This window comes from Acomys minous (assembly GCF_964271855.1).
Source record: "Acomys minous genome assembly, chromosome: 12".
NCBI lineage: Eukaryota > Metazoa > Chordata > Mammalia > Rodentia > Muridae > Acomys > Acomys minous.
This window is the reverse complement of record NC_140493.1, coordinates 7665353-7693107: the sequence shown is the minus strand read 5'-3', so window position 1 is coordinate 7693107 and position 27755 is coordinate 7665353. Positions and strand designations below refer to the sequence as shown.

At 40.2% G+C, this 27755-nt stretch overlaps 1 protein-coding gene across 1 annotated transcript in view; it reads right to left on the bottom strand.

Annotated features, from left to right (window-relative positions):
• Nucleotides 1–25101, bottom strand: part of NELL2 (neural EGFL like 2) — a 355587-nt gene extending 330486 nt beyond the window's left edge. The window contains exon 1 of the mRNA XM_084747853.1: nucleotides 24941–25101. The gene's annotated coding sequence lies outside the window, so the exon portion shown is untranslated. The remainder of the gene's footprint in view (nucleotides 1–24940) is intronic.
• Between the last annotated feature and the right edge of the window lie 2654 nt (nucleotides 25102–27755).

The following is a 27755-nucleotide window of genomic DNA, read 5'->3' as shown; positions in this document are numbered from 1 at the left end:
ATTAAAATTAGAAATCAGATGCAGGAAGAAGCAACGAAGCAGGTGCGAGACATAAAAGAAGCACATAGAGTGGAACTGGAAAATTTTCAGGAAAATATAAACAACCAAATGAAAGAAATAAAAAAATCTGTTCAAGATATGAAGATGAAAATGGATTCAATGATAAACACACAGACAGAAGAAAAACGAGAACGTGAGGTCTCAGAGAAGAAGGCGAATGACACAGTGCTGAGCTTTTCTAACAGAATCCAAGAGATGGAAGAACGAATCTCAAGTCTAGAAGATACAATCTCAGATCTTGAAGCAACCATTAAAGAAAATGCCAAATCTGGAAAACTCCTGACACAAAACATCCAAGAAATTAAGGACACCATGAAAAGAAGAAATCTGAGGATAATAGGCATTGAAGAAAGAGAAGATATCAGACTCCAAGGCCCAGAAACTATTCTCAACAAAATCATAGAAGAGAATTTCCCCAATCTAAAGAAAGAGATGCCTATAAATATACAAGAGGCATACAGAACACCAAATAGAATTGACCAGAAAAGAAAATCTGCCCGTCACATAATAATCAAAACACAAAACATACAGAACAAAGAAAAATATTAAAAGCTGCAAGGGAAAAAGGCCAAATAACATTTAATGGCAAACCTATCAGAATTACACCCGGCTTCTCAGCAGAGACCATCAAAGCCAGAAGGGCCTGGACAGAGATCCTGCAAACCCTAAGAGACCACAGATGCCAGGCCAGACTACTTTACCCAGCAAAACTATCAATAAACATTAATGGAGAAAACAAAATATTTCATGACAAAACCAAATTCAAACAGTACCTATCCACAAATCCAGCTTTACAGAAGATACTAGAAGGAAAACTCCATCCCAAAGGGGCAAGCTACAACCAAAACTACTCAGGAAATAGATAACTATACCATGGCAAAAACACAACTACACAAACGCTCAACTGGAACCAACATCAAAATTAAGACTCTTAATAGTAACTGGTCGTTAATATCTCTCAACATCAATGGTCTCAATTCTCCAATAAAAAGACACAGACTAACTGAATGGGTGCATAAACAGGATCCAACATTCATCTGCATTCAAGAAACACATCTCACCCATAATGATAGGCATTACCTCAGGATAAAAAGTTGGAAAAAAATATTCCAAGCAAATGGTCACAAGAAGCAAGCAGGCGTAGCCATTTTAATATCGAACAAAATAGACTTTCAACCAAGATTAATCAAAAGGGATGAGGATGGACACTTCATACTCATCAAAGGTAAAGTCAACCAAGATGACATCACAATTCTGAACATCTATGCTCCCAATACAAGGGCACCCACTTTGTAAAAGATCTGCTAAAAAGGCTTAAACCACACATCGATCCCCACACAATAATAGTGGGAGACTTCAACACCCCACTCTCACTGAAGGACAAGTCATCGAAACAGAAACTAAGCCGAGAAATAATATCATTAACCAATGCCATGGGTCAAATGGATCTAACAGATATCTATAGAACCTTTCACCCAAACAAGAAAGAATATACCTTCTTCTCTGCACCCCATGGAACATTCTCCAAAATTGATCACATCATAGTTCACAAAGAAAGCCTCAACAGATACAAGAGGATTGAAATAATACCTTGTATCCTATCAGATCATCATGGGCTTAGGCTGCAATTCAACAACAACAGAAATAACAAAAAGCCTACACGTATGTGGAAATTAAACAACTCTCTGCTAAATGACACCTGGGTCAGGGAAGAAATAAAGAAAGAAATCAAGGAGTTTCTGAAATTCAATGAAAATGAAGGAACAACATACCCAAATTTGTGGGATACATTGAAAGCAGTGCTAAGAGGAAAATTCATAGCACTAAGTGCCTTTAAAAAGAAATTGGAAGCATCGCACATAAACACTTTAACGACACAACTGGAAGCCCTAGAAAAAAAAGAAACAGAAACACCCAAAAGGAGTAGATGTCTGGAAATAATCAAACTCAGGGGTGAAATTAACAAAATAGAAACTAAAAAAAAAAAACAGTCCAAAGAATCAACAAAACCAAGAGCTGGTTCTTTGAGAAAGTCAACAAGATAGACAGACCATTAGCCAAACTAACTAAAAGGCAGAGAGACAGTATTGAAATCAACAAAATCAGGAATGAAAAGGGAGACATAACAACAGACACTGAAGAAATACAAAGAATCATAAGATCCTACTTTGAAGGCATATATGCCACAAAATTTGAAAATCTAAGGGAAATGGACAATTTTCTTGATCAATTTCACTTGCCAAAGTTGACTGAAGAACAGATAAACAAGCTAAATGGCCCTATTTCCCCTACAGAAATTGAAGTAATCATTGATAGTCTCCCAACCAAAAAAAGCCCAGGGCCAGATGGCTTCAGTGCAGAATTCTACCAGACCTTCAAGGGCGAGCTAATACCGATACTCTTCAAGCTACTCCAAAAGATAGAAAGGGATGGAACATTACCAAACTCATTCTATGAGGCCATAGTCTCATTGATACCTAAACCTCACAAAGACTCAACAAAGAAAGAGAATTTCAGACCAATTTCTCTGATGAACATCGATGCAAAAATACTAAATAAAATACTTGCGAAACGAATACAAGAGCACATCAAAGATATCATTCATCATGACCAAGTAGGCTTCATTCCAGGCATGCAGGGATGGTTTAATATACGGAAATCCATCAATGTAATCCACCACATAAACAAAATGAAAATAAAAAACCACATGATCATCTCTTTGGATGCAGAGAAAGTATTCGATAAAATCCAACACCCATTCATGTTTAAAGTTTTAGAGAGATCGGGAATACAAGGCACTTTCCTCAACATAATAAAGGCTATATATAGGAAGCCAATAGCCAAAATCAAAGTAAATGGTGAGATACTCAAGGAAATTCCTCTAAAATCAGGAACAAGGCAAGGCTGCCCACTCTTTCCATATCTCTTCAATATAGTACTCGAAGTTCTAGCCAGAGCAATAAGACAACATAAGGAGATCAAGGGTATTCAAATGGGAAAGAAAGAAGTCAAATTATCCCTATTTGCAGATGATATGATAGTCTACATAAGTGACCCTCAAAATTCCACCAGAGAACTCCTACAGCTGATAAACACCTTCAGCAAATTGGCTGGATACAAAATTAACTCAAAAAAGTCTGTAGCCTTCCTATACACAAATGACAAGCTTGCAGAGGAAGAAATTAGGAAAACTACACCCTTCACATTAGCTACAAGCAATATAAAGTACTTAGGAGTTACTCTAACTAAGCAAGTGAAGGACCTGTTTGAAAAAAAATTTCAAAACCCTAAAGAAAGAGATTGAAGATGACATGAGAAGATGGAAGGATCTACCTTGCTCATGGATAGGGAGAATTAACATAATAAAAATGGCCATCCTACCAAAAGCAATCTACAGATTCAATGCAATCCCTATCAAAATACCTACACAATTTTTTAAAGACATTGAAAGTTCAATTCTGAACTTCATATGGAAAAACAAAAAACCCAGAATAGCTAAAACAATCTTGTACAATAAAAGGTGCTCTGGAGGAGTCTCCATACCTGATCTCAAACTGTACTATAAAGCAATAGTAATTAAAACAGCATGGTACTGGCACAGCAACAGGCTGGTTGATCAGTGGAATCGAATCGAAGACCCAGATATGAATCCACACACATGGTCATTTGATTTTTGACAAAGAAGCTAAATCCATTCGATGGAAAAGGGATAGCATCTTCAACAAATGGTGCTGGTCTAACTGGATGTCTATGTGTAAAAAAATGCAACTGGACCCATATTTGTCACCTTGTACAAAACTCAAATCCAAGTGGATTAAAGACCTCAACATAAAACCAGAGACACTAAGTCACTTAGAAGAAAAAATGGGAAAGAGCTTGGAACATATTGGCACAGGAGACAACTTCCTGAACAGAACACCAACAGCCCAGGCATTAATGTCAACAATTAATAAATGGGACCTCATGAGGCTGAGAAGCTTCTGTAAGGCAGGAGACACTGTAAAGAGAACAAAGCGACAGTCTACAGACTGGGAAAAGATCTTCACCAACCCCACATCTGACAAAGGTCTAATATCCAAAATATATAAAGAACTCAAGAAATTAAATACCACCAAACCAAATAACCCAATCGAGAAATGGGGCATGGAACTAAACAGAGAATTCTCAACAGAGGAATATCAAATGGCTGAGAAACACTTAAAGAAATGCTCAACCTCCTTAATCATCAGGGAAATGCAAATCAAAACAACTCTGAGATTCCATCAGAATGGCTAAGATCAAAAATTCAAGCTACACCACATGCTGGCGAGGATGTGGGGAGAGAGGAACACTCCTTCATTGCTGGTGGGAATGCAAACTAGTACAACCACTTTGGAAATCTATCTGGTGCTATCTCAGAAAAATGGGAATAGGGCTTCCTCAAGACCCAGCTATTCCACTCCTTGGAATATATCCAGAAGATGCTCCAGCACACAACAAGAAAATTTGCTCAACCATGTTCATAGCAGCCTTATTCATAATAGCCAGAACATGGAAACAGCCGAAGTGTCCCTCAATAGAAGAATGGATAAAGAAACTGTGGTACATATACACTATGGAATACTATTCAGCTATTAAAAACAAGGACTTCCCGAAATTTGTGGATAAATGGATTGAGCTAGAAATGATCATAATGAGTGAGTTAACCCAGAAGCAGAAAGACTCAAATGGTATATACTCATTTATATCTGCATATTAGCCCAAGGGGCATGTCCCACGAAAGCCTTCAATTACCAGGAAACTGAGGCAGAGGAGAGGACATTCTAGTGGGATTCTAGATGAGAGAATCATGGGAGAAAGGCAAAGTAGAAGGACCCAGAGGGTCCTAGAAGCCTACAAGTAGAACATTATGATAGGCAGATTTGGGCACAGGGGTCCCGCTCAAACTAAGGCACCAGCCAAGGACAATACAGGCGGTAAACCTTAAACCCCTACCCAGATCTAGCCAATGGACGGAACACTCTCCACAGTAGAGTGGAGAGTGGGATATTACTTTCTCATGTACTCTGGTGCCTCACCTTTGACCGTGTCCCCTGGAGGGGGAGACCTGATGGCACTCAGAGGAAGGACAGCAGGTTACCAAGAGGAGACTTGATACCCTATGAACATATAGAGGGGGAGGTAATCCCCCTCAGGAACAGTCATAGGGGAGGGGAGTAAGGGGAAAATGGGAGGGAGGGAAGAATGGGAGGATACAAGGGAGGGGATAACCATTGAGATGTAACAAGAATAAATTAATAATAAAAAATAAATAAATAAATAAATAAATAAATCTTTTTTTAAAAAGATGGAAATGTAACTATTTTGGTTTGATTGATATGCATTGTATACATGTTTTAAACTATCACCACACTGTACCACATACAGACATACAATTAAAATAACAATCTGTAAAAGACTACCCAAGGTTTTTAAACTTCCTAAAGGGATCTGAAAAACACAACATGCTGAGAATGGAAGTGAAATATCAACTGATTCTTGCTGACAAGTTCAGCCAATGATGACCCAACCTTCAACCATCTCACAGCCAGATTCCCCAAGTAGGAGAAAAGAAATATGCTGTGTAAACTACTTTTTTAGTGATCAGTTACTTGTAACCACAAGCATCGTAAATGGTGCACGTGCCTCTCTCCAATAATCATGTGAATAGCTAAACATCCAATAGCTTTCCACAATAACAAGGAAAACTGATGCTGCCGAAACGTAAGGACATAAAGAACAAAAACAGTGCTCAGAATATAGTAAGTTCATAACAAGAGTGCACTGTTAGTCCTTCTGTACGTTCTACTGCATAATGAAAAGTTATGTAGATGCCTGATAATTTTATGTTGAGTAAAACTTTATTGGTGTGAATGGAATAAAGCATCCCCCCAAAAATGTTAAAATGCTAGCCCTGGTATAAATGAAAATGCAGCCTTGAAAGATAAAGACAAAGTCATTAGGGTGAACCCTAGTTCAAAATAGGGCAGCCTCATAAAAAAAGTGGGGGTAGACACAGGAGCACAAGCACAGGGAGTATGCCACATGAGCATGAAGGCAGGGCCTGGATGACATCTGTGAGACAAGACCCACAGAACAGTCTTCTACACAGCCATCTGCCAACAAGTAGGTCTCAGGCTTCTGAACTCCAGCACTGTGAGAAAATTGCACTGTAGCCCCAACAAGCTCAGAGACTGGCACTTCCATAGTTGCATCTCCTAAAAGCCCTCCAGCTGGCCACCAAGCCTGTAACACTTGGGGAAAACACTTCCCATCCAAAACATAGCAAATTGAAAGAGAACAAACTCAGCCCAATGGCCATGAGCCATCTTCAGCTTCTCTGTGGCCTGGTGTCTACACTGTGTGGTAGCACTGGATGTTTCTGAAAATGGGGTTGACACATGCAAAGGGATCCCACAGTACGCATAGAAAAAGCATAGTATGAAGATATTTCGAGAAAACTTTTCTTAAAAAGGCAAATAGAATTGAAAGGGCTCATAATATTTGTTGGGAAATGAAGAATGACTTTTCTAGCTAGACATCATAAAGTGATGCTCCACCCTCACCCCACCAACCGCACAGGGCAGGGCTTATCCACACTTTCAGAGCACTTTTGCCTTCTGTTGCTCAATGGAATCACTTCCCCCTGGATAATTCTGCGACTTACTTGCTCCCTTCTGTTTGTTCATTCTCCTTGGTCAGAAGAACAACTTGCTCTAAAACTGTCATTTTATAACAAAACATGTCTGCATCCCACACACAGCCTTTTTAAAATGTCAGGGTGAGTTTTAATGATGTAGATGTCATGAATATCCTTCCACATTCATTTCTCTTATCTGCTAAGGAATAAAGAGCATGGCGTGAAGTTAGTTCATGCCAGCTCCTGATTTTATAGCGTCATGGATTTTGGTATAATTGAGACTTATCCAAATAGTCTAAAAGTAATCAAAATATTCTGTCATATTATACATAGGAAGATGATAATCAGTGCCTTTAAAATGTCTGTACCTTAGAAACATTACTTTAAAATATTTATTTTTAAAAAACTATACAAACATAAACACTTTTACTGTAACTTTTTATATGTCCCTTTAATGCGGAAAGAGGCTGTACTAGGTTGAATTTTTAATTGTATCTCTGAAAAGATAGGCTGGATCTTCACCTTATATCCTCTACCCCGTTCCTGTCAACGCAATATTATTTGAATGTGATCAAGTTGAGATGAGGGCACAGTAGAATGGCTCTAGTCAGTGATTCATATTCTTGTAAGAAAAAAGGACATTTGTACAAGGAGCTGACCAAACACACGGAGGAAGGCACGGTGAAGACAGCGTGAAGTCGTGAAGTTACAGCCTAGCTACAGACAAACAGCAAAGGTACAAGGAAAAGAAGTGGGCAACTGCCAGAGACCGCAAAGGGCGATGGGCCCTGCTGACACTTGCCTTGGTAGCTCCTGGTCTGCAGAACTATGGAAAAATACATTTCCATTGTTTTAACCCAGCTAATGCATAGTACTTGGCTGCATTAGCTCCTGGAAGGGAAGCCAGTAGTGGGAGTCACTCAGGCAGCAGCGTTTATTAGATCTGCTAAGTGCTGAGCACTGACCAAGTGTGGAGAAACTGTGTGGGCAAGCACAACAACGTTCTTGGGAGCCACATTTTATAGAGAAGCCAAGAGCTGCAGAACAGATCGGCCACACACTAGCCACTCGGCTACAACAGCCAACACACTAACACAGGTACCTCTCAAACCATCCCTAGTACAACAGTCTATTTTCTTCATAATGGGGTTGTCTGAAATTAACCCACTCATTTCTCTCCTTGATCCAGGGCCAGACTTTAGACGAACACATGACACGCAGACCGCTCAACCATGCTTCTTGGGTGAATGGACAAATGGCTAGACGGAAAGTGAAGTCGAATGAAGGGCACTTACTACAGACATGTGCCCTTCACTAAGTGATCTATATGGTAAATGATGACCAGTTTTGGTGCAGAGTAATGTGTAGGAGTTAACTGATCCCCAAGGGTAGTAAGAGTTCACTTAAAGATAGCCATAGAGGAATATTTTATACAAGGAAAATGATAATATGGCAGGCCTGTGGCACAGGGAAGAAATCTGCAGCTCAGGTGTCTGAGGCCCAAGGAGTGACAGGAGGTAATCAAGAGAGCTCTGGTAAGAAGACAAGGACAGATCACAGCACGAGCTGCAGACCAGCTTGTACGTCTTCAATTAAAGAACAAGAACGTTCTGCAGTTTTCAGAAGGGAAATGAATGCTCACTTCTGCTCTAAACTTCTTGTCTACAACGTCTGGCTACACACTGACATGCATATTTGCCAGGCCAAAGTAGCTATGCAGGGATGAGTCACGATTATTCCAGAAGCCTGGGAGGGGGAAGAGGGGGAAGCAGAGCAAGACACTGGATATAAGGGGGCGGGGGAAATCCAAAGGCTGTGGTCAACATGAGATGTACAGAAAAGTGAAAGGTGAGGACAAGAGTTCTGATCCATGCTGTCAAGTGGCCTTTTCATCAAGTGTGGGAATGGTTAAGAGTTCTTGTTAACAATGTTGAGTTGAGGTGCCAACAAAACATCACTCCTAGTGCTGAGAAGGAAGGTCACAGGCAAATGTGAGTCTTGGTAGAGGCTAGGACTCAAATCTGAGGGACCACAGTTCCATTGGTGGTGACTGAAATCTCCAGCACTGACCAAAGACGACAAGAAATAAGACGTGGGGCAAGATCTTGAACTGTGTGCTATGATGCATCCTTAACTTCATGTCTCTGCATGAGCTCTATTTTTATCTCATGGACTTTCTCCTCTCTGCTGTTTTTTTTTTAACCAAACACCTATTGAAAACCACATCTTCTGAATCTTTGGAGAACCTAAATCTAATAAGGATTAAATTTTTTAAGAGGTTTCACTTGTGTCTATCAATGATAAACTTACAATGGCTGAATTATTGAGCAAGTTCTCTTTCCACTTGTCACTTTCAAGTTTTGAATAAACATTCCTCACAGAAGAAATCTATTTGCCTTACAGCATCCATGCTTCCTTTACATAGACACAAATAAAACCAAGAAACGTTACTGTCCCAAGATAAAAACTCTATTGCCTTCTCAACTCCAGGTCTTTTTATTTTTCCCCTGCTATGTGTTTGGATATTTGAGATGGCCGGGCCTCAAAGATCGGCAAGAACCAGCAATGACTTAATAGCATGACTAATTCACAGAGCTAGCACTAGGTCGCAGGGGTGTGAAAACACACGCAGGAAGCAACAACACATTTTCTTTCAGAAACTGCTTCTGAAAAGGCTGGCATTGGGGACTGTTTATGAAATCTAAAGTCTACTTAATTCAGAGGGAGAATTACAAATTTTAGGCTCCTTTATTATTCTATATAAAGCAAATTTATTTATAACCAATCTTTAGAGAGTCTTGCTTTGTAAAACACTTCAATTGTATTCTCATCTGTCATTTCAGATTCAGCCACTGATTATAAATCATAACATAAATAATCTCATGTATTTTCATTATCACTTATAAATTTAATATTATGTTAATCATACAAAAGTGTGGGAATTCGGGGGTTTTGGGTATCTTAAAGTATCACCTGCTTTATTATCTTTTTGCAAAGATGGGGAAACAAGTTCAAAAATATTCTTGCCCCCAACACATTCTACTATGGCTAATTGTATCGCTGTTATAATTTTCTTTATTTCAAGCCAGCATGTACCATTGAAATGTAATGATTCATTTTTTTATACTTGGGAGTGAATGTTGTATCAAGTTAGAAATTGTTTATCATCATTAACACAAACATTACCTAGTGTAAGCTAGTTCACTTTAATAGGTGACAAGAATTAACTGCCCAAATATCTTTCGAAGAGGGGCTAGCAAAGACCAAAAGGTAGAAGGTGGAGGCGCGGTCTCCTCCTACAGATTCCAGAGGGAGAAAGGCCCTGCTGACGTCATCCTTCTAAGACATCACTGGTCCTACATCCATGCACTTCAATTCAAAAATCTCTTTCTCTTTGTTACCATAGGAGGTCGTATTTAGGACATTCATTTATCTTATAGTAATGTAAGCTCTTTCTTTGATGGGCCTATCTGCATTCTCCTTAGCTCATAATACCACAAACCTTGAGGGGAAAAAAAATCACAGATACATAATTCCTTATCACAAAATAGAGATTTAGCTCCACCCATTCCAGAAACTGATGGAATAAAAAAGAGTTTATATATACATTGGAATTTTCTAAAAATAGGTTATGCATGCATTTTGTCTCCTCTTGGTGATTACCATATTTGCTTCTTGCTTCTCAAAATGCACTTTGGGATAGTTGCAGTCTTTAATTTGTGAGCAAGAACAGATAGTTCTGCTTTAATGAAGTACTTTCAGAAATGAATTCCAAAGAGAACAAAGTATAATATCACTATTCACACCAGAGAAGAAAAGGAATTTTTGACTAAGTTAGGACCAAAGCCCATGATCTGAAGACACACATTGATAACGGGACAATTACATTTGTAGTTAAGATTTTCTCTCAGTTCCTATTGCAAACAAAATCCAAAAGTGGGGGGTGGGAAAGGCATGGCGATGTGGCTCAGTGGCTAAGAGCACTAACTGCTCTTTCAGAGGACCTGGGTTTGGTTCCTAGCACCCACATGGTAGCTCACAATCACCTGTAACTCTTGTTCCAGGGGATCTGGCGCCCTCTCTTGGTTACTGAAGGTACTACATACATGGGGCACTTAGAAACATGTAGTCAAAACACAGAAGATTTCACACCCTTCAAACAGTGTTCAGCATTTGCTGCTTTACCTCAAACCACTTCTGTACTCACTAGCCATCTGTCACTGAGTCTCTTGAAAATGATGACCTGGAATTAGACAAAGCCATCTTCCTTTATTCAAAATGAATACTTGAATCACTAGTAGTGCTATTTTTGAATCATTCCTGTGAGGTTAGATAGATGTAAATATGGTTTTATATTACGCGATATCACACAATAAAATCCTTTAATTTAAAAAAGGGGGAAATGATAGCCTACGTGCAACATCAAGATCTTTGCTTTTGGTTTTTTTTTTTTCCAACGCATGGACTACTACAACATTTAATCTTCATATGGAAGAACCGCCTCCTCGGCCCATACTGTCTTATTGTCCTGCAAGGTACTTGCTACTACCTATATTTATTGTGGTTCTCATAAGTTTATTGTGTATTTCCCCCACAATGCTTGTGAACTATATGAAATACTGCCCTTCATCCATTGCACTCCCAGCCCATGGACTGCATGCTAGTGCCCAGAAAATATTCTATCCTTGATAACCAGGCATCGAATGACATGGGCTTGACATGCTATGATGTTCTATATGTTTTTGTTTGCTTAATTGCATTTATTGTCTATTTGTTATGCATGACTAAATATGAAACTTAAGAGTGGAACTCTTAAATGTCTCAGGATCAGGAGGTAACCCAACTCCTTAAATTATAAAACTTTGGTATTACTAATAAATTTAGAAGCCATCACCTATAAATTGCCTTACATAGATGGAAACTAAAGAGCAGAAACAATACTGATTTTCCTGAGATAATTCCTGGTTTTGCTCTTCTTCTAGAAAAATCAATATTTAAAGAACCAACTTACAAGGTTTGCTTTCCACCAAGAACCTAATATATGCAGCCTGTGCTGAAAATCATAGAAGCTTTCATTACTGTTTCCTAGACAGCTGTATGGTGTGCCATCACATTTTGTTTACTAAATATGTGGTTATATCTAAACCACACACCAATTCCCATAAGCAAAACAAATTGAACAATTCAGTCACTGGAGTAGCCCACCCCCACCCCTACCAACTGACAGATTACCACCCACCAAAACAAACTGAATTAAAAAAAAAAAAAGACGGCAGCCCAAAGTGATAGAATCTATGGTGCCATAATATATAATTACATGCTCGAGCAAACACATAGATTATTAAATCTGTGTACAGGCGAAGGCTTTCAGTGCTTCACATGGTATCTGTAAAAGAGGTTTAAATCAATACTGAATTGAATTTGCCATAATTACTACGTAACAGTCAGACAGAGGTTGGACAGATTTATAACCAAGTGACGGCACAAATGATCCAGCCTATCCATTTGGGTCGAGAGGCCTTCCATCACCTGGTGCACACTGCCCAGTTTGTACCTTTGTTACAGTCTGTGTGGTCCTGGCACGGCCCAAGTTGGCTTCCGGGCCTTTATCATTCATTCAAGAACGCTAAGACTGGGGTTACATTCACGTTAGAATCAACCTTAAGGACTTAATTCTTTCCTAAATGCTTTACTTGACTCAAGGCCATCTCAAGGGGATAGCCTATTCACTCTTTAAAACTAGTCTCAGCTATGATCCCTTCAATAAATTTAGGTACTTACAAGAGACTAGGAGGAAAATCTTCCCAGCTAACATGAAAAGCCCTTCCAGTACAATTTTTAGCTTACTGAGTACATAGGGGGGAAAACCCATTCTTTAAGTATTTTAGAACGGAAACATTTCAACTTTGACCAAGTCTGTGATGAGATAGCAAACTTGATAGGATACAAGTATTTTAAAATTACTTAAGTGAGACTAAAAGATAAGAAAGAGAAAGGAGAAACAAAATGGGGCTGCCTTGTCCCCCACTTCCAGAACCTTTGTCTCTTTCTATAAAAATTCTAGAACCTCTATGAGATGCTTTGGCCTGCTCCCTGAAGCACAGAAACGTGACAAATCCCCTTCACAAACACCCTTGCTGTGCCCTAAGCAGACAGCACACTTGTGGAGCCAAGCTCTTGCTTACCCATTACAACATGACAATTCATCCTAAGTCAGCGCAGTTCACAAAACGCTACCTGACGTGACAGTTACATACGCGATGCAGGGCTCTGCTGCAAAATCACGGGCAGTGGCAACAAGAGGCCAGGCCCCACTCACCAGCTGCCTCCCTTTCAGTAGACTAGCTGAGTTTCTTGACGTCTCAGTGTCATCACTCGTGAAACCAAGTAACGTTAGCCACTCTGTACCACTCACTATTGTGTGAATTAATTAAACGGAGGTCTGATGTACCAACAACACAGTATGCTTTCAAATATAAAACTACTAGTAGTAATAATATGAGTGTAAATTAATTCACTCTTTCAAGTATAGCTAAGAGCATGGGCTGACCCACTAATGTGTACTCAGACTCTTAAGTGAGCAGGAGAAAAGTGAACCACCACTCAGCCTCTTTTGCAATTAGCACATTAAGAATGTCACTCCTACAAATGTACAATCCATACACACAAACTGTTGTCTCAGACACTGACAACTTAAGCGAGTTTATGGATGTCAACGTATTGTAAACATACTAATTAGACATAATTAAGAATTTCACATGTCAGTTGATTTATGAGTTGGTACTTGGACTTTTTATTTAGTAAATGTCTCATAAGGAGGTCATATTCCAATATTAATGAAATCTGTAGTGTTTGGGGTCAATTATAAATCCCACTAAATGGACCCAACACAGTCAAAGAAAATCTCAAAAATAACATACTTGCAAATCTATGTCTTCTGAACAGATTTCCAAGCAGTTTTTGTTTTATTGTTAGGTTTGAAGAATTACAATGAAATAGGGAGATTTTGTTCTCCTGAAGAATTCACTTGGACTCTTCTGGAAAGATTCTGCGGGGGTGTAACTATTCTAAGACTGGGCTGATAAACTAAACTGACACAGCTAATGGTAGCCATGATGCATTATCACAGAGAAAGGAAGGAAGGCCCAGGGCACCTCTAATCCCAGCACCTGGGAGGCAGAGGCAGGGGAACTCTGTGAGGTCATGGGGGAGCTCTGTGAGGTCATGGGGGAGTTCTGTGAGGTCATGGGGGAACTCTGTGAGGTCATGGAGGAGCTCTGTGAGGTCATGGGGGAGCTCTGTGAGGTCATGGGGGAGCTCTGTGAGGTCATGGAGGAGCTCTGTGAGGTCATGGGGGAACTACAGTAATGACCTACCATTGTCGTTACCATTTTAGGCTTCTAAAATCGCCCAGTGACTTGGGTCCATTTGAACCACAAGTAAGAATAAAACTATCATTATGCTATTCATGACTCCATTTAAATTATTTTTAACTAGACATTATGTTTAGCTATCTTTATTTTTCTAGATAAATAATTATTCAGGTAAAAACACTACTCTAGAAGCCTGTCACCTCATTTGTTTGGAGTTTGTGGTGTACCAATTCAGGTTATTGGCTGGCATATGGTTATAATTATGGGCATCACCAAAATTATGTGCTGAATGTGGCCCATTCTGAAGTGGCAGTTTTATGTTCTTTCGTATTCAGCATTTTGATACGTAAGAAAGAGGAAAGGAGGACTCTTTGCTAGTGCAGTCCAAACAATCAGAAGGACTTCAGCGCCACCTTGTGGAGAAAAGTATCAAGGGAAACTTCAATCCCATTAGAAAAGAAATTGGATTGAATTTCATGGTCAATTCCTGCTTCATTTAATGATTGATTATTTCAAAAGGCTGTAGTCTGGAACATGTGTCAAGCAGTAAATGTCTCCATCATCCTATGTTATCTAGGAGCCAGGATATTTGTCTACCTTACAGAATCAGAAAGATACAAGGTGTCTTTATTAGTGGTTTCCCGGGAAACAGAGAACCAGTCTGAACAGAGGATAAAGGCTGGGACAAGAATAAGTGTGGAGGTCTCATCTTTTCCATTCCTCTTTTTAAAAAGAAAGGAAACATGGAGCTTGTCTAAGGCACAGTTTCTATAAGTTAATATGAAAATATATCCTTCAACATCTGTCATCAGAAAGAAGGGAATGAGCTAGTGTGTGTGTGTGTGTGTGTGTGTGTGTGTGTGTGTGTGTGTGTATAAAGAAGGACAGAAGGAAGGAGCACATGTTTCTTTCTTCCACCCAATTCATCAAAACACCACTAGGAATTACTTGGTAGCCTCAGGAAGAAAAAAAGAGATATGGGTATATACACCCTAAATACGTCATATAGCTTCTCCTCGGGACACTTAGGAACTATAGTCCCAGATTGTTTTAAGGCAGAAGAAAGCTCACAAGTGCCAGGTGGGGCCTAGGCCACTGTGAGAACTCACAGTTCTGAGAGCTCCTGGGATACTTCACAGACACTTAAACAGAAGGAGAAAGGATTGAATATTTTCCATTCATTTCCTCAAGTCAGTGGGCTGACACAAATGTGCAATCCTGGGTGAGCCTTACCCTCCAGCATGTCTTTCACCCCGCTTCCCTGACTCCTGTGGATCTCATAAAGCCCGGGGGCGGGGGGAAGGAGAGTGCACAGAATGCCCATCCATCTATAGATCTAAACACCCTCTCCTGCTGATCGCCCCTGGCATTTCGCTCACATCCTAATGTGCAACTTGTGTTACTTACTTTCCTTGCTACTATGATCAAATACCTGAGAAAGGTAATCTAAGAGAAAAGGGGTGTGTTTCTGGCTCATGGTTTAGGGTACACATCATACCCCGGAAGGCATGGTGGGAGGCACAGCTCAGGGCTATGGTAGCAATACTGAATGGCTCCATGGATTCAGACACTGAGAGAAAGACTTCCTCCTTTTCCCCTACTTATTAAGGGCTAGAGCCCCAAGCTTTGGGACAGGGCTGCCCACATTAGAAGGGCATCGCCCTCCCTCACTAGCTCTCTCTATAAACACCCAGTCTGATTCAGGAATGCCCTGGGAATTCTTAACTCCAATCCATGGGATTGTCAACAATAATCCCACTGAATTTATCACCTTCTGCATCATTATTAAAAGTCATTTATTTGTTTACTCTTACAGGCTAATCGGCTCTTTGAAAAGTAAGGCTAGCTCAATCCCTCACCAGCCACAGGAAAGCATGCACTCAATGTATTTTGGGGGTGAAATTAGTTGCATTTACAGGTATCAGTTGTGCCAAAGTGCTAAACACCTAAGAAAAATAACTATAAAGGTCTCCTGAAGACTCCCACACCAGCAGCAAGCAATTGGTTTATTCACAACTATCCTTTATCAAGCTCCTGTTTGGGGATTTTCAGTTCTGAATCTTGTAGTGGAGGTTTTGATTCCTTTAAAAACTAAATTATGTTATGTAAATAAGTTTTATGTTTTTAATCCCAAGTGTGGGATATGGAGTTACTTTTAAATTTGTCCACAGCTGATAACAGCCTCCTATGGCTCAGGGGGGTGTGGTCTTAAGCCAGCTGGAGATAGTTTAATTCTGAGAGGGTATAGGAGAGACAGAAGCGGGTGGGGGGACAGGGGATGAAGGAGGAAGAAGGCTGCTTGTAATTCCTGCTTCCTCATTTGCCATTTGCTGTTGCTGGGCTGCTAGACATCCTAATGGCTGAGACTGACTGGTATTTTCCCAATGACCCTGACAACGCTAACCAGCCAGAGCTAAAGTCTAAAGAGGTCCGTGTCCTCTGTCCCTTAACGTTTTCTTCTCTCCTGCCTAGGGGTGGAGGGTTGGAAGGGAGGTAGAGGCTGAAGGAACCCCAAATAAAGAGTTTTAAAGGTGCTTAGAGAATCTTTCCTTATAATTTCAACTTTTGACCAAACAGATAAAAGTTGTTCCTATTCTTTTTCCCATTTACAATTTTGTAGTGGTAAGAACCTTCCAGAAGTGTGTTTGTTTATCTGTTTGTTTGATTCTCTAATAAAAACCTTATTTTTCCACTTCTTTAAGCAAAGATAACTAAAGAAGCAGCTTGCTTCCGTGATGGAAACCCCAACCCTCCCTCCCTAAAATAAAGCTAGAAAATACAATCATTTCTGCCAGGTCCCAGGAAGGAGGAACAACAAAGGGCCTTAGAACTCATGGAATGTGGCCCACCAATTAGCACAAGCACCATGCGTGTGCCTCAGGAGGCAGAGCCCAGGACTGAGGACTCCATGCTGTTGTGGAGCATCGTCACCACATCCTTCATCATCTATGAGTTGTATGAAAACTCTAAGGGGGCTTCCAGCACCTCACTGGGCAGTGTCACTGGCACCTACAATAATAGTGACTGATCTTTTTCAAGCATTGCTCCTGGAGCAGATTAGTGATTCATCCATCCCCCTCAGAAAGGACTCAGAGGTGTAGATTGTTAGCAGTGAACACCACCCTTCAAAAGAATCTGGAGATGCAGATTGCTAGTAAAGTTAAGATGCTTTCACTAGTGGCTTTGATGTAGAAAACCTTAGGGAACAATTTGAATTTCAGAAAGGCACACTCTTAATAGTTGAACTAAGGATTTTTTGAGGTCAAGGAACAAGAGCAATGGCAGCCCAGTTGTACCAACTGACATGCCTTTCTTGCTAATGTAGGACTAATGATCAAAGTGATGAATAATTTCTTGTACCCATTTTTGCCCACAGCTTCCTGACATGATTCAATTTTTAAAAATATCATCATTGAGTAGATGTTCACCTGAGGCTTTGAAGTAGAAATGACTGATTGTTTTTTATATAAAAGTTTAGATAAGTGGGAGAGGTGGTGCATGCCTTTAAACCCAGCACTTGGGGAAGCAGAGGCAGGCGTACCTCTGTGAGTTCGAGGCCAGCCTGGTCTACAAAGTGAGTCCAGGAGAGCCAAGGCTAACAGAGACACCCTGTTTCAAAAACAAAACAAAAAATTAGATTTGTGATTCTTTTAAGATTTTTATAAGATTAGTTTTTAAGATAAATAATAAATTAATTAATTATTTGTAACCTCAAATTGGTAGCCTGAGAGTACAAGAAACTGACTAATTACCTTGCTTGCTTACACTTTGTTAATCTATAACAAGTTGCTTAGTTACAAATGGCTGTGGGTTCTTGATAGTAATTTGTTTTTCATCCATAATACATAAAACATTTGATCACATGAGGGTATTAGGAACACTTTTTTCTTACGTATATTCATTGTAATTGTTCACTTAAAGAAAAGTTAGGTATATAAACCGGGGCATGGAGTGAGGGGGAGAGGGGATAAGGTTGTTGGAACTTTGCTCCATCCATCAAATATCTGTGTGTGTGTGTGTGTGTGTGTGTGTGTGTGTGCGCGCGCGCGCGCGCGCGTGCGTACACGTATGTGGAATTGCTGGAGCTTGAACAATGGAGCTTGCTTCATCCATCAAGTGTGTGCCTGCTTTACATTCGTCACCAACGCCATACCCCCTCCTTGGATTGCTGAACATACTGTCAGAGCTGGTCTTCGACAGATTTCCAGGAAGATACCCTGACTCTCAGTGTGATCTTCTTGGCTCCTAGTTCCCGACACGCCCTTGACTAAAGCATAAGTATCTGGTTGCAGCACATTCAAGCAGCAGCCGTAGAAGGGAATTTGTGAGAGGAGCAGGAAGGAGGAGGTATATTTGAGTCTGTATGTATTCCAGGGTTCTATGAGAGGTGCAGGAAGAGGAGGTGTGTGTGAGTGTTCGTGCACATGGAGCAGAGGTCAACAGTTTGCATCAATCCTCAGGAGTCCTCCCCTGGTTATTTTTTTGTTGGGGAGGATGAGTGTTGTTTTGTTGGTTGGTTTCTTCCCTTTTTGGACATAGGGTCTTAGACTGGCTTGGAGTGCCAAGGATCTGCCTGTCTCTGCCTCCCCTGCACTGGAATTACAAGTGCTTATGCCATTCCTGGCTTCTTAACGTGGGTGCTAGGAATCAAATTCAGGTCCTAGCTTACACCACAAACACTTGAATGGCTAAGCTCTCTGCTTCAGGCTTGTAGTTTTGTTTTGTTTTGTTTGTATGAGATATTTTTGGCTACATTTATAGAGACTGGCCCCTACATTAACATGCTTGACTACACAAAGAATCAAAAATCATTTACCAACTTTTTGCCAACAAATAAATGTAATGATTTCTAAAGAAAAGCAGAAAGCTCAAGATGGCCAACATCTGTTGGGGCTCAGATGATGGGACAGAGACTTGTCAGGGTGACCTTTCGGTATGCACAGTGATCAAACATCTACTCCCTGGCATCTCCATTTTCTTAGGCAAAGACCAATAATTTTATAAACTCGTTTCTGAAGCATAAATAAACAGGTATAAGAGTATAAAGCTTAGTTTGTTTAGTTCTTGGGAGGTCCCACAATATAGGGAGTAGGGACTACTTCTGACAAGGACTCAGGCCTCCTAATGTTGTTCACTTCCACCCTCACAGGGTGGCCTTCCAGGCCACAGAGGAAGAAGTTACAGGTAGTACAGAGGACATTGGCTAAGCTGAGGTCAGACATTAGGGGAGGAGGGATCCCCTCTGTAAGGACTAGGGAAGGGAGAGAAAGGGGATGACGGAGGGAATGGGATCGGAAGGTGATGAGAGAGGAGGTGGGATCAGGAAGTGATAAGGGAGGGGGCTACAATGGGGATGTAAAGAAATCAAACTGCAGAACAAGCAAGTAACTAATATTGTTAATCCTACTACATGGGAACAGCTCTGAGACTGGCTGAGATATGAATGCCAATGCATAGACAAGGCTTCATGTTGGTCACAGATTCTCTATGACTTATAATTAGAGGCCATTGTTAGTATGGCATGAAGGAAGATTTGCAGATGTCTTACTTCTGCTCATACAATGAGCAGAGAACCCCCCCTTACTTGCTCTGTGCATCCCGCACACCTCATAGATCATAATGTTAGAACTGTATAATGCTTGTGAGAAATTATGTTTTTAGAACAAAAGAACCAGACACCGATGCTGGATGAGACCTGACAGGATTCATTCCTCTCAGCAAGCCAGATGCTGTCATCCTACACCCTCCATGTTCCAACCACAGGTGTCTCAGTTGCTGTCACCTATCAGAACAGGACAGCACTGTAGACAGCTTCTGATCCCAATTGGTCCAGCATTTCAGACTGTGCCACACAGGACTCCTATTAAGAGTGGAATTTCACAATATTTGGACCACAAATGTTATCCCTGGCTTACTTAACCATTTTCCCCAATTTGGGGGTGGGTGGGTCTTCAAAGGTATTATTTGCCCTAAATCAACCTAAATAAACTTTAAGAGAATGACATCCCATTTCCTCTAGAGAGGTTTCTGTTTAGTCTCTTGGTTTTCAGATGCTTATTTTCCTCAGGAGTTGGTTATAAGTTTTATTGGTCTTTTACAGAGAGAGAGGATAGAACAAAATGTAGATTATTGAATCCACTCCTCATCTCATGGCCTTAATTGTTACTCACAAATAAGGTTGTTTTTTAATTCAATGGTATTGAATTTTGTATATTGATGCAAATCATAGTCATGTCAAATACAAGACTAATTTTATCACAAGAATATATATTCTAGGTCTAACAGATAGATATGATTCTATAGATATATAAGATAAAATAGTTAAATAAGGTTTTCCAAAGCCGCAGAGACCTACAGAATATGGCATTTAAAGATGTTTTTTATTATTCTAAAGATTCTTTGACAACAAGACAAGCTAACTCCTGGCAACACCCAGCCTACCTCAAAGAATATGATGAGCATCAGAGAACCTCCCTCCTTCTGGAGTTGGCTTCAAATGTGGCAAACAAGCCACTAGGCAAAATGTCCTCATTTCTGCCACAGAATTCTGCCTAAAAATAGGCAAGTTTAGATGCAGGCAAGACAGGGTAATCAATTCCTCAATAGTTGCTGCCTCACAAATATGTCTGTCAGGTACATTAGGCCCAGGCTCCAACGTTTTAGAGAGTGTTAGGTGACTGTTCAGGCAGTAAACTGTCACAGTCATTTTTTTCATTTTGGAAGCTGCTAACCTGCACTTCCAGTTCACTCAGGTATTTAAGTTTTATTCCTTATCAAGTCTCTGATGGGGCTGAAGAAAAGATAGTTTACTCTTACAATTAAGGTTACTAGGTTAGGGGTTAAGATGTTTTTAGATCAAGATAGATGTTTTAAGTTAATAGAGATGAGACATAATAGATATTGATCTTCGTTCAGAAATTTAGACCTAACAAGATGTTTACTTCAAGTTTGCCAAATACAAATAGCTAAATCATTATGAGTGTAACATTTATATAATTCCTGATTGTCTCGTGGGTCTTCCTGCTGTATGTAGTTTATTTTATTCATGTGCAATTAATATAAATGTATATGTTTAAAAAGAAACATAATAATAAAAAAGAATATAAAGCTTAATGCGTTTAGCTCTCAGGAGGTCAAGGATTTAGGCATCACATACAAAACCACATTGCTGAAAAGTGAAAAAGTCATTTTTACAATACACTGCAAAGTTCTCTGATTGAAAATGTCACTCAGACTAGGATCGTGCAACAGGAAGCATGAAGCGTGAGGCTCATGTTGCAAACCACTTCTTAACTACTGCTGTGATTAAACAAGATGGTGGCTCAAGAGAGTCACATATAGAAACTAGGGTTTCCTTGGTTCCCTTTAGAAGTAAAGGCATTGCGCATATGCTTCTTACTTCCATGAAAGAAAACCTACCTGTCAGTCATTCCTGAGATTCACTCTCTTCCTGTGAAAGAGAGTAAGACCAACTCATCTGGTCATTTCAATAGATAAAATGTCCAAAGATATAATTAGCGCTTATAAGTGGTTGCTGATCTCTTGCCATTCATTTCTGAGTGTTTTTATGTAAACTGCCTGCCCAGTCTTCCAACGTTCAGAGAACTCCTCCAACCCACACTTAAATAGATAAATTATGTTCAAATATTAGTGCCATAAAACAGAAAACTGCTGAATGGCTTAAAACAATTTTATTATAATGATATCTTTGGTTGTGAGCCTAGACTTTAATGCTGAGCCATCTCTTCAGCCCTAATATGATATTTTTAAATCAAGCATTTGCTTAAACTGTCAGCTTTGTTTTTGGTAACAAGTCACAATCATCCCCTTATATCCTAGTTTACTCTTAAACAAAACCCAGTTTCAGAAAGGAAAATCTAATTGTACCAACAAATGAATTCTAGCATGGCTGCCTGGAAAGGCCTGAAACCTGTTGGACAGGACAGCAGCAGGCTTTTCAGATGCTCTGAGGTAGCTAAGCTGAAAACTGCCGAGGGAAGCTGAGTTCTGTGGTTTAGTTTATCACCTTCTTAGCAATTTCCCACTTGAATACCCTTTATACTTCATTCTTTACTGTATTTCAATCTGGGAGGCAAATGCCTTAATTAAAATACTGGAATGACCAACAACCCTGGTTCCACAGTCACTAATTAGAGTAGGATAGGAGCCTGATTTCGAGAACAAGTCACCACGTCCGCTCTGCATCATCTTTAAGTCTCTTCCCCATTTCCTCCGCCGGTGCCCAGCAAACATTCAGGAAGCTGAATTTACCGTAAGTAAAACTGCTTCCATTGGATCATTTCATGTTCAATAGAATTCAGCACAAAATGAAACTAAATGACCTTTCTCATTCCCACCAGTTCTGCTTGTTCCCTTCACAACACAGCTCTTATGGTCTCTTGTGGAAAGACCTGGTGAGAACGCTGAGACTAAGGACACAACGCTTGCTGTAATGGATGCCAAACACTTTGCCAGCTACTGGGGACCAGAGAGAAGAGAAGTTTCCCTTCTGGGCTGATTTAATATTGTAGCCCATTACAGTCGAGAGAAATCACGATAGGATGATGGTGAAAACAGAAAGAGAAAGTATGGATATATCTGAAGTGGAGAAAGGGAGCACAGGGCGGAAAGAGGGAGCTCGGCAAGGAAGGATGCTCTGGCTACTTTCACCGTCTCGCTGAGGTAAGGAGCAAAATCCTCCGCTGAATATGAGGGACAGGACGAGGTGGAAACCTGAGAAAATGAAATAACGTATCATTTAGAAATCTCCGTGGGTAGAGGGAAGTCAATAAGGAAACAGGAGCTTCCATCACAGCACTATTAAAGATCCCCCTGGGAAAGAACTGTCAGGAAAATTAAGAGATCTGTCTGTTGGGTTCATCTGCAATCACCAGCTGAGAGCTCAGGAAACACGTATTGAATTGTGTGTCAACTCCTGGCTTAACCTTTTGATTTTTATCAATGCTTTTAAGCCCACAACCCCCTGAGATAAGAGAAGCGTGAGGCATACAGCAGCTAGATGCATACCCAACACTGACTACTTGATAGATGCTGAACTACATGAGGGCAGGGGCAGAGCACACACCCTTAATCACAATTCATAGTACATCTAAGCAAGTCACTGAGCCTAAGCAAGCTGAGACTCAGGTGAGGGAGAAAGGGATGCTTGCAAACAAATGGCCAATGTCATCTGAGCTTGACAAATGAAGCGAAGGCAAGAGCTAGAAAGTGGGGCAGATGTTAAAATTAATGTAGGTCGAAAGACTGCAACTGCCCATGTGGTTGAAAAACTGTCTTGGAAGCAGTGAGCTGAAAATAGCAGTTGTTGGCTGCATGTTGGAAAGGACATTTTCAGGATGGTACAGCCATTCATAATAAGAAGCCATGAAAATTAAGCAGCTAAGGTTATGAAGGGGGTCAAAACAAGTTGTTATAGAAACTGAGAAGAATCAGGTGGAGGGGGGGGCGGGAAATGTATGGAAAGAAAGATAATAAAAACCTTAACCAAAATGAGAGGGTTGACACAGACATCAGTAGATGACTTCAGCATCGACGGGTGAGTACAGGCAGATGGTCATACTCCAAACAAGGGTCCCAACTCTGCCAAGATTATCAAGAGCCTTCTTCATGTCCCACACCCTAGGCCTCCATGACCTAGAGATATTTTCTAGATAAAGAGGCTAAAATGATGATCTGGTTCCATCTCCAGACCCGGGATGATGCAGTCACTATGATCTCTAACTTTCCAAAACTGTTTTCTTGTAGATATAAGTACTTCATTTTTTTTTTCTTGCTAATATTAGCTGGATTTGTATGGCATTCCAGGAAACTGATTCCTTCTGTCTAGTGGACTGTTTCCTGTCCCATTAAGTCTAATATGATTTAAAAGCTACTGTTAATTCTCTGTAGTGAAGAAGGTTTGTAAATGCCTGAAAGTAGAAAACACACGTCACAAAAGAACTTTGGCACTCAGGAAAAGGCCGATGCGCGTTAGCATCCTCCTCCTCTGGGGGCATCTCTCTCCAGGAAGTGCTCCCATCTACTGTTCTTCTATCCTAAATGTCTTTGCTGCTCATAATGAACTTTGACCTTAGGAACCACAGTTCCACATGTATCCTCAAGAGCACTTTATACCACATTGAGTTACCTCAGGAATATTTCCCAAATAAATCAAATTTACCTCCATTTTTTTTCCAGAAAAGTGAGTGGTTTGAAACAATATGCCAAATTAGAATGTTATTTGCTATTTTATTAAAATTGTCATTTTTTAAAAAGAAGACATATGATGAAATCTTATCCAGTACAATTTAAAAATTTTACATTTGTTTATTTTATGTGGAGGGGGCCAAGAATGTTCAAGTCAGAGGATTATTTGCAGGAGTTGGCTCTCACCTTTCCCATGTACATCTGCAACTCAATCGCAGGTACGTCAGGTTTGAAGGCAAGTTCACTTGCCACTAAGCAATCTTGCCAGCAACCAGTGCAATTTTTAAAAAGTATCAGCCACCATTTCCTGATAATAATGGTGTACTTTAAGCGCAATAATAAGATAAAACCCTAGTAGCTGCAGTTAATATCTATATACTTCATAATTATATTTAATAATTAGATATATGCTTAAATGCACATTCACTTAAACTAAAACAACAGATTATCTAGAGTTCTTCTATTAGTAACAAGAAAATTATTTAGACCATCGTTATATTAAACTCAAAAACTGAGCATTCCCCTTTAGATTAAATTTTGTCAATGTTATTTAATTATACCTTATAAACCACAAACATCCTAGAAAATCGAAGGTATATTACCCGTGTAACCCAAGATTGTTACCAGTGATTTAAATATTTACCTTGAGGAAATATAAAATATCCGGAGCTTTTTCTCGGAGTCAGGTTTGATAAGCCACTTTGGGCATTTGGAGGACCACCCAAAAAGAAGTGTTGGACTTGCCGCCACATCCTCTGGATACGTGTATTTGATTCTTTCCGAAATTTTGTGACAGACTCTACCTTGGAGCATCCAAGAGCCTACACTCTGCAGGTTTGAGAAGTCATCTCAAGCTAGGGCAGTGCTAGTGGGCATGCTCCACGGGCCCCTAAAGGGAAACTACAAGGGTGAGTCTGGGTGGTGTCACAACACCTTGCTTCCGGGGCCAACATCCACCCGCCCTTGAGGAAGTTCCGGTGGCGGAGGGCGGAGCTTCTTAGGGACCCACCTTGGGCTCAGCGGGACAGCTGCTGCAGGCTGCAGGCCGTGGAAGGAGCCCGGATGTGGGTAAAGCTTTCACCAACTAAAAACCATGGCTAACAGATGCCCTATGAACGGAGGGGGCGGGGGTGACGTCCCAGAGTCGGAAGCAGACGGACAGACCGTCTGTTCTACTGATGCCTGGCATGCTCAGCAGAGAATGCCCTTTCTGGCTGGGTTTCTAGCATTCCACACATTATGATGCACTGAAGAAGAAAAACTAACTTCAGAATAAGAAAACAGAAGAATGCTTGGGACCTCGGGACCCACAGAAAATTAATTCCAGGACCCTTGTGTTCACGTCCTTCTGTGAAATAAAACGGCAAGGGTATTTGCGTAGTTTGCGTACGTGGTTCCAAATACAATGTAAACGGCTGTGTCCTGTTGCTTAGAGAATCCACAGATTACAGAAAGCCAACGATATATATAACCCGTGCAAGGCTTTAATCTTTAAGCTTTTATCTCCTTGTCTGGAATCGAAATATTTAGTACCATAAGGTGCCTTAAAATTAGAATTCAAACGGCAAAAAGAAGTTGTATTTGGTTTTGTCTGGATTTTTCTTTTGTCTTCCTAACATGACACAGTACGAATATCTAGAATCTGACGACTGTCAAGTTCTCCCCAGACTCCAGACCAAACATGGAGATGTGCAGCAATATCTGCTGTCCTGGACCTACTATGCTTTGCACTTCCTACATAGATTTTTAAATTATTATTTTACATATATGGGTGTTTTGCTTTTATGTATGTCTGTGTGTTGTGTGTGTGCTGTACCTTCAAAGCCAGATGAGGGTTTTGGGTAGCCTGGAACACTTCCCGCATGGATTTATTTTTATTTTTATTTTTATTTTTTATTGTTGTAAAGAGCATTCTTCTCTAACTTCTCTATTTATCGTTCTGCCAAGTGCGGCCGTTGTGTTGACTTGGAACTCGTGTGTGTGTGTGTGTGTGTGTGTGTGTGTGTGTGTGTGTGTGTGTGTGTGGTAGCTTTGGTTGCATCAAAGTGCTGAGAGCCTCATCCTCAGTGGCAGTTGCGTGAATCAGCAGAGTGTGTAGATGTGGTTGAAGGAGTGACGCTGCCCAACTAATGTTGGCAAGTTGCTCTCCAAGAATTAGTAACTTCTTGATCTGCAGTCCACGAGTTTTGTCTGTTAAGCATCCCAAGGCCAAGTACATCCACCTCCTTGTTAGCGATTGTAGTCACAATTGATACTGCCGTGGGGTACTTACTTGAAGCATATGCTTAGAGTTTTGTGTTTGGCTTGGTGTTTTTTGTTTGTTTGTTTGTTTGTTCCTATAAGTACGAAGGATTTTCAGGGAGTTGCCTTATTTGTTTTCCCTCCCAAAACTCTGGCCACAGTTCCAGATGACAAGATGGAAGATATAATACAGGTCCACAAATTGTAAAAGATAGTAAGCTGTTCACACAGACGCTAACTGGAATTTAGACCCCATTGGAGAAGCATTGTAATAGCTGGACACTGGTGCTCATCTGCAAGGTCACAACAGGTGCAAGGCTCATTTCTTCTCCCATCTTTCTGTCACCTCTGCCATTACTGATTTGCAAATTAACAAAACTAGATGAGTAGGAAAATGAACAAATTTGACTAGCTGCTTCCAATACGGCTTGAAACAAAATTTCAAATGTTGTACTGACCTGTTCTATCCCACACAACAAGCACTGTTTCTATTCAAACTGTGGGTAACAGAAAATTTGCCATAGCAGTCAATTATGAAAATTAATGGCTCAATTCCTTTGAATTAAACATCAAAAGACTAGATGCCAGAGAAGCCAACAATTCTTTCCATGTCCGCATTATAAAACTGCAACTCTGAAAAAATAATGTTCTGCAAGTTGACTGATTCCTAAAGTCTCTGCCATCAAGTTTTGACATAAAATACTTCAGGCACCCAATTTAGAAAACAAATAGCCATTAAATGTCCAGAATGTCTCTTGCTATAGATGTCTTAATAACAGAATAATGTTAATGTGTTTCTCTCTGCCTCCTTCTCAAAAAAATTAGACAGTTCAAGGTGTGTTTATTCATTTTCGCAAATATATTTCCCCATTCTGTCAAAAGAAAAACATAATTCAACTGAAGTGTATCAGAACTGAGCTTCCTTATGATACATTATGTGACAAGCTGTAAATAAAATGAACTTTTTATGAATACATTATGCGTGGGATATGTTCCCAGGGTTGCATATAAAGAGTATTTTAATGACATACATTTTTCTAGGTAACCAAAAGCATGTTGCTATTTCGGTAATGCCTGAACTGAATATAAAACAATTTTAAAGTGTTCTAGTACAAACTCAATAGGCCCAGCACTTGAAATATTGACATGCCAACACAGTAAACAGGGTTTGGGAAATTATTCCTTCAGGAAATTATGTCAGCCACTACAGACATTTT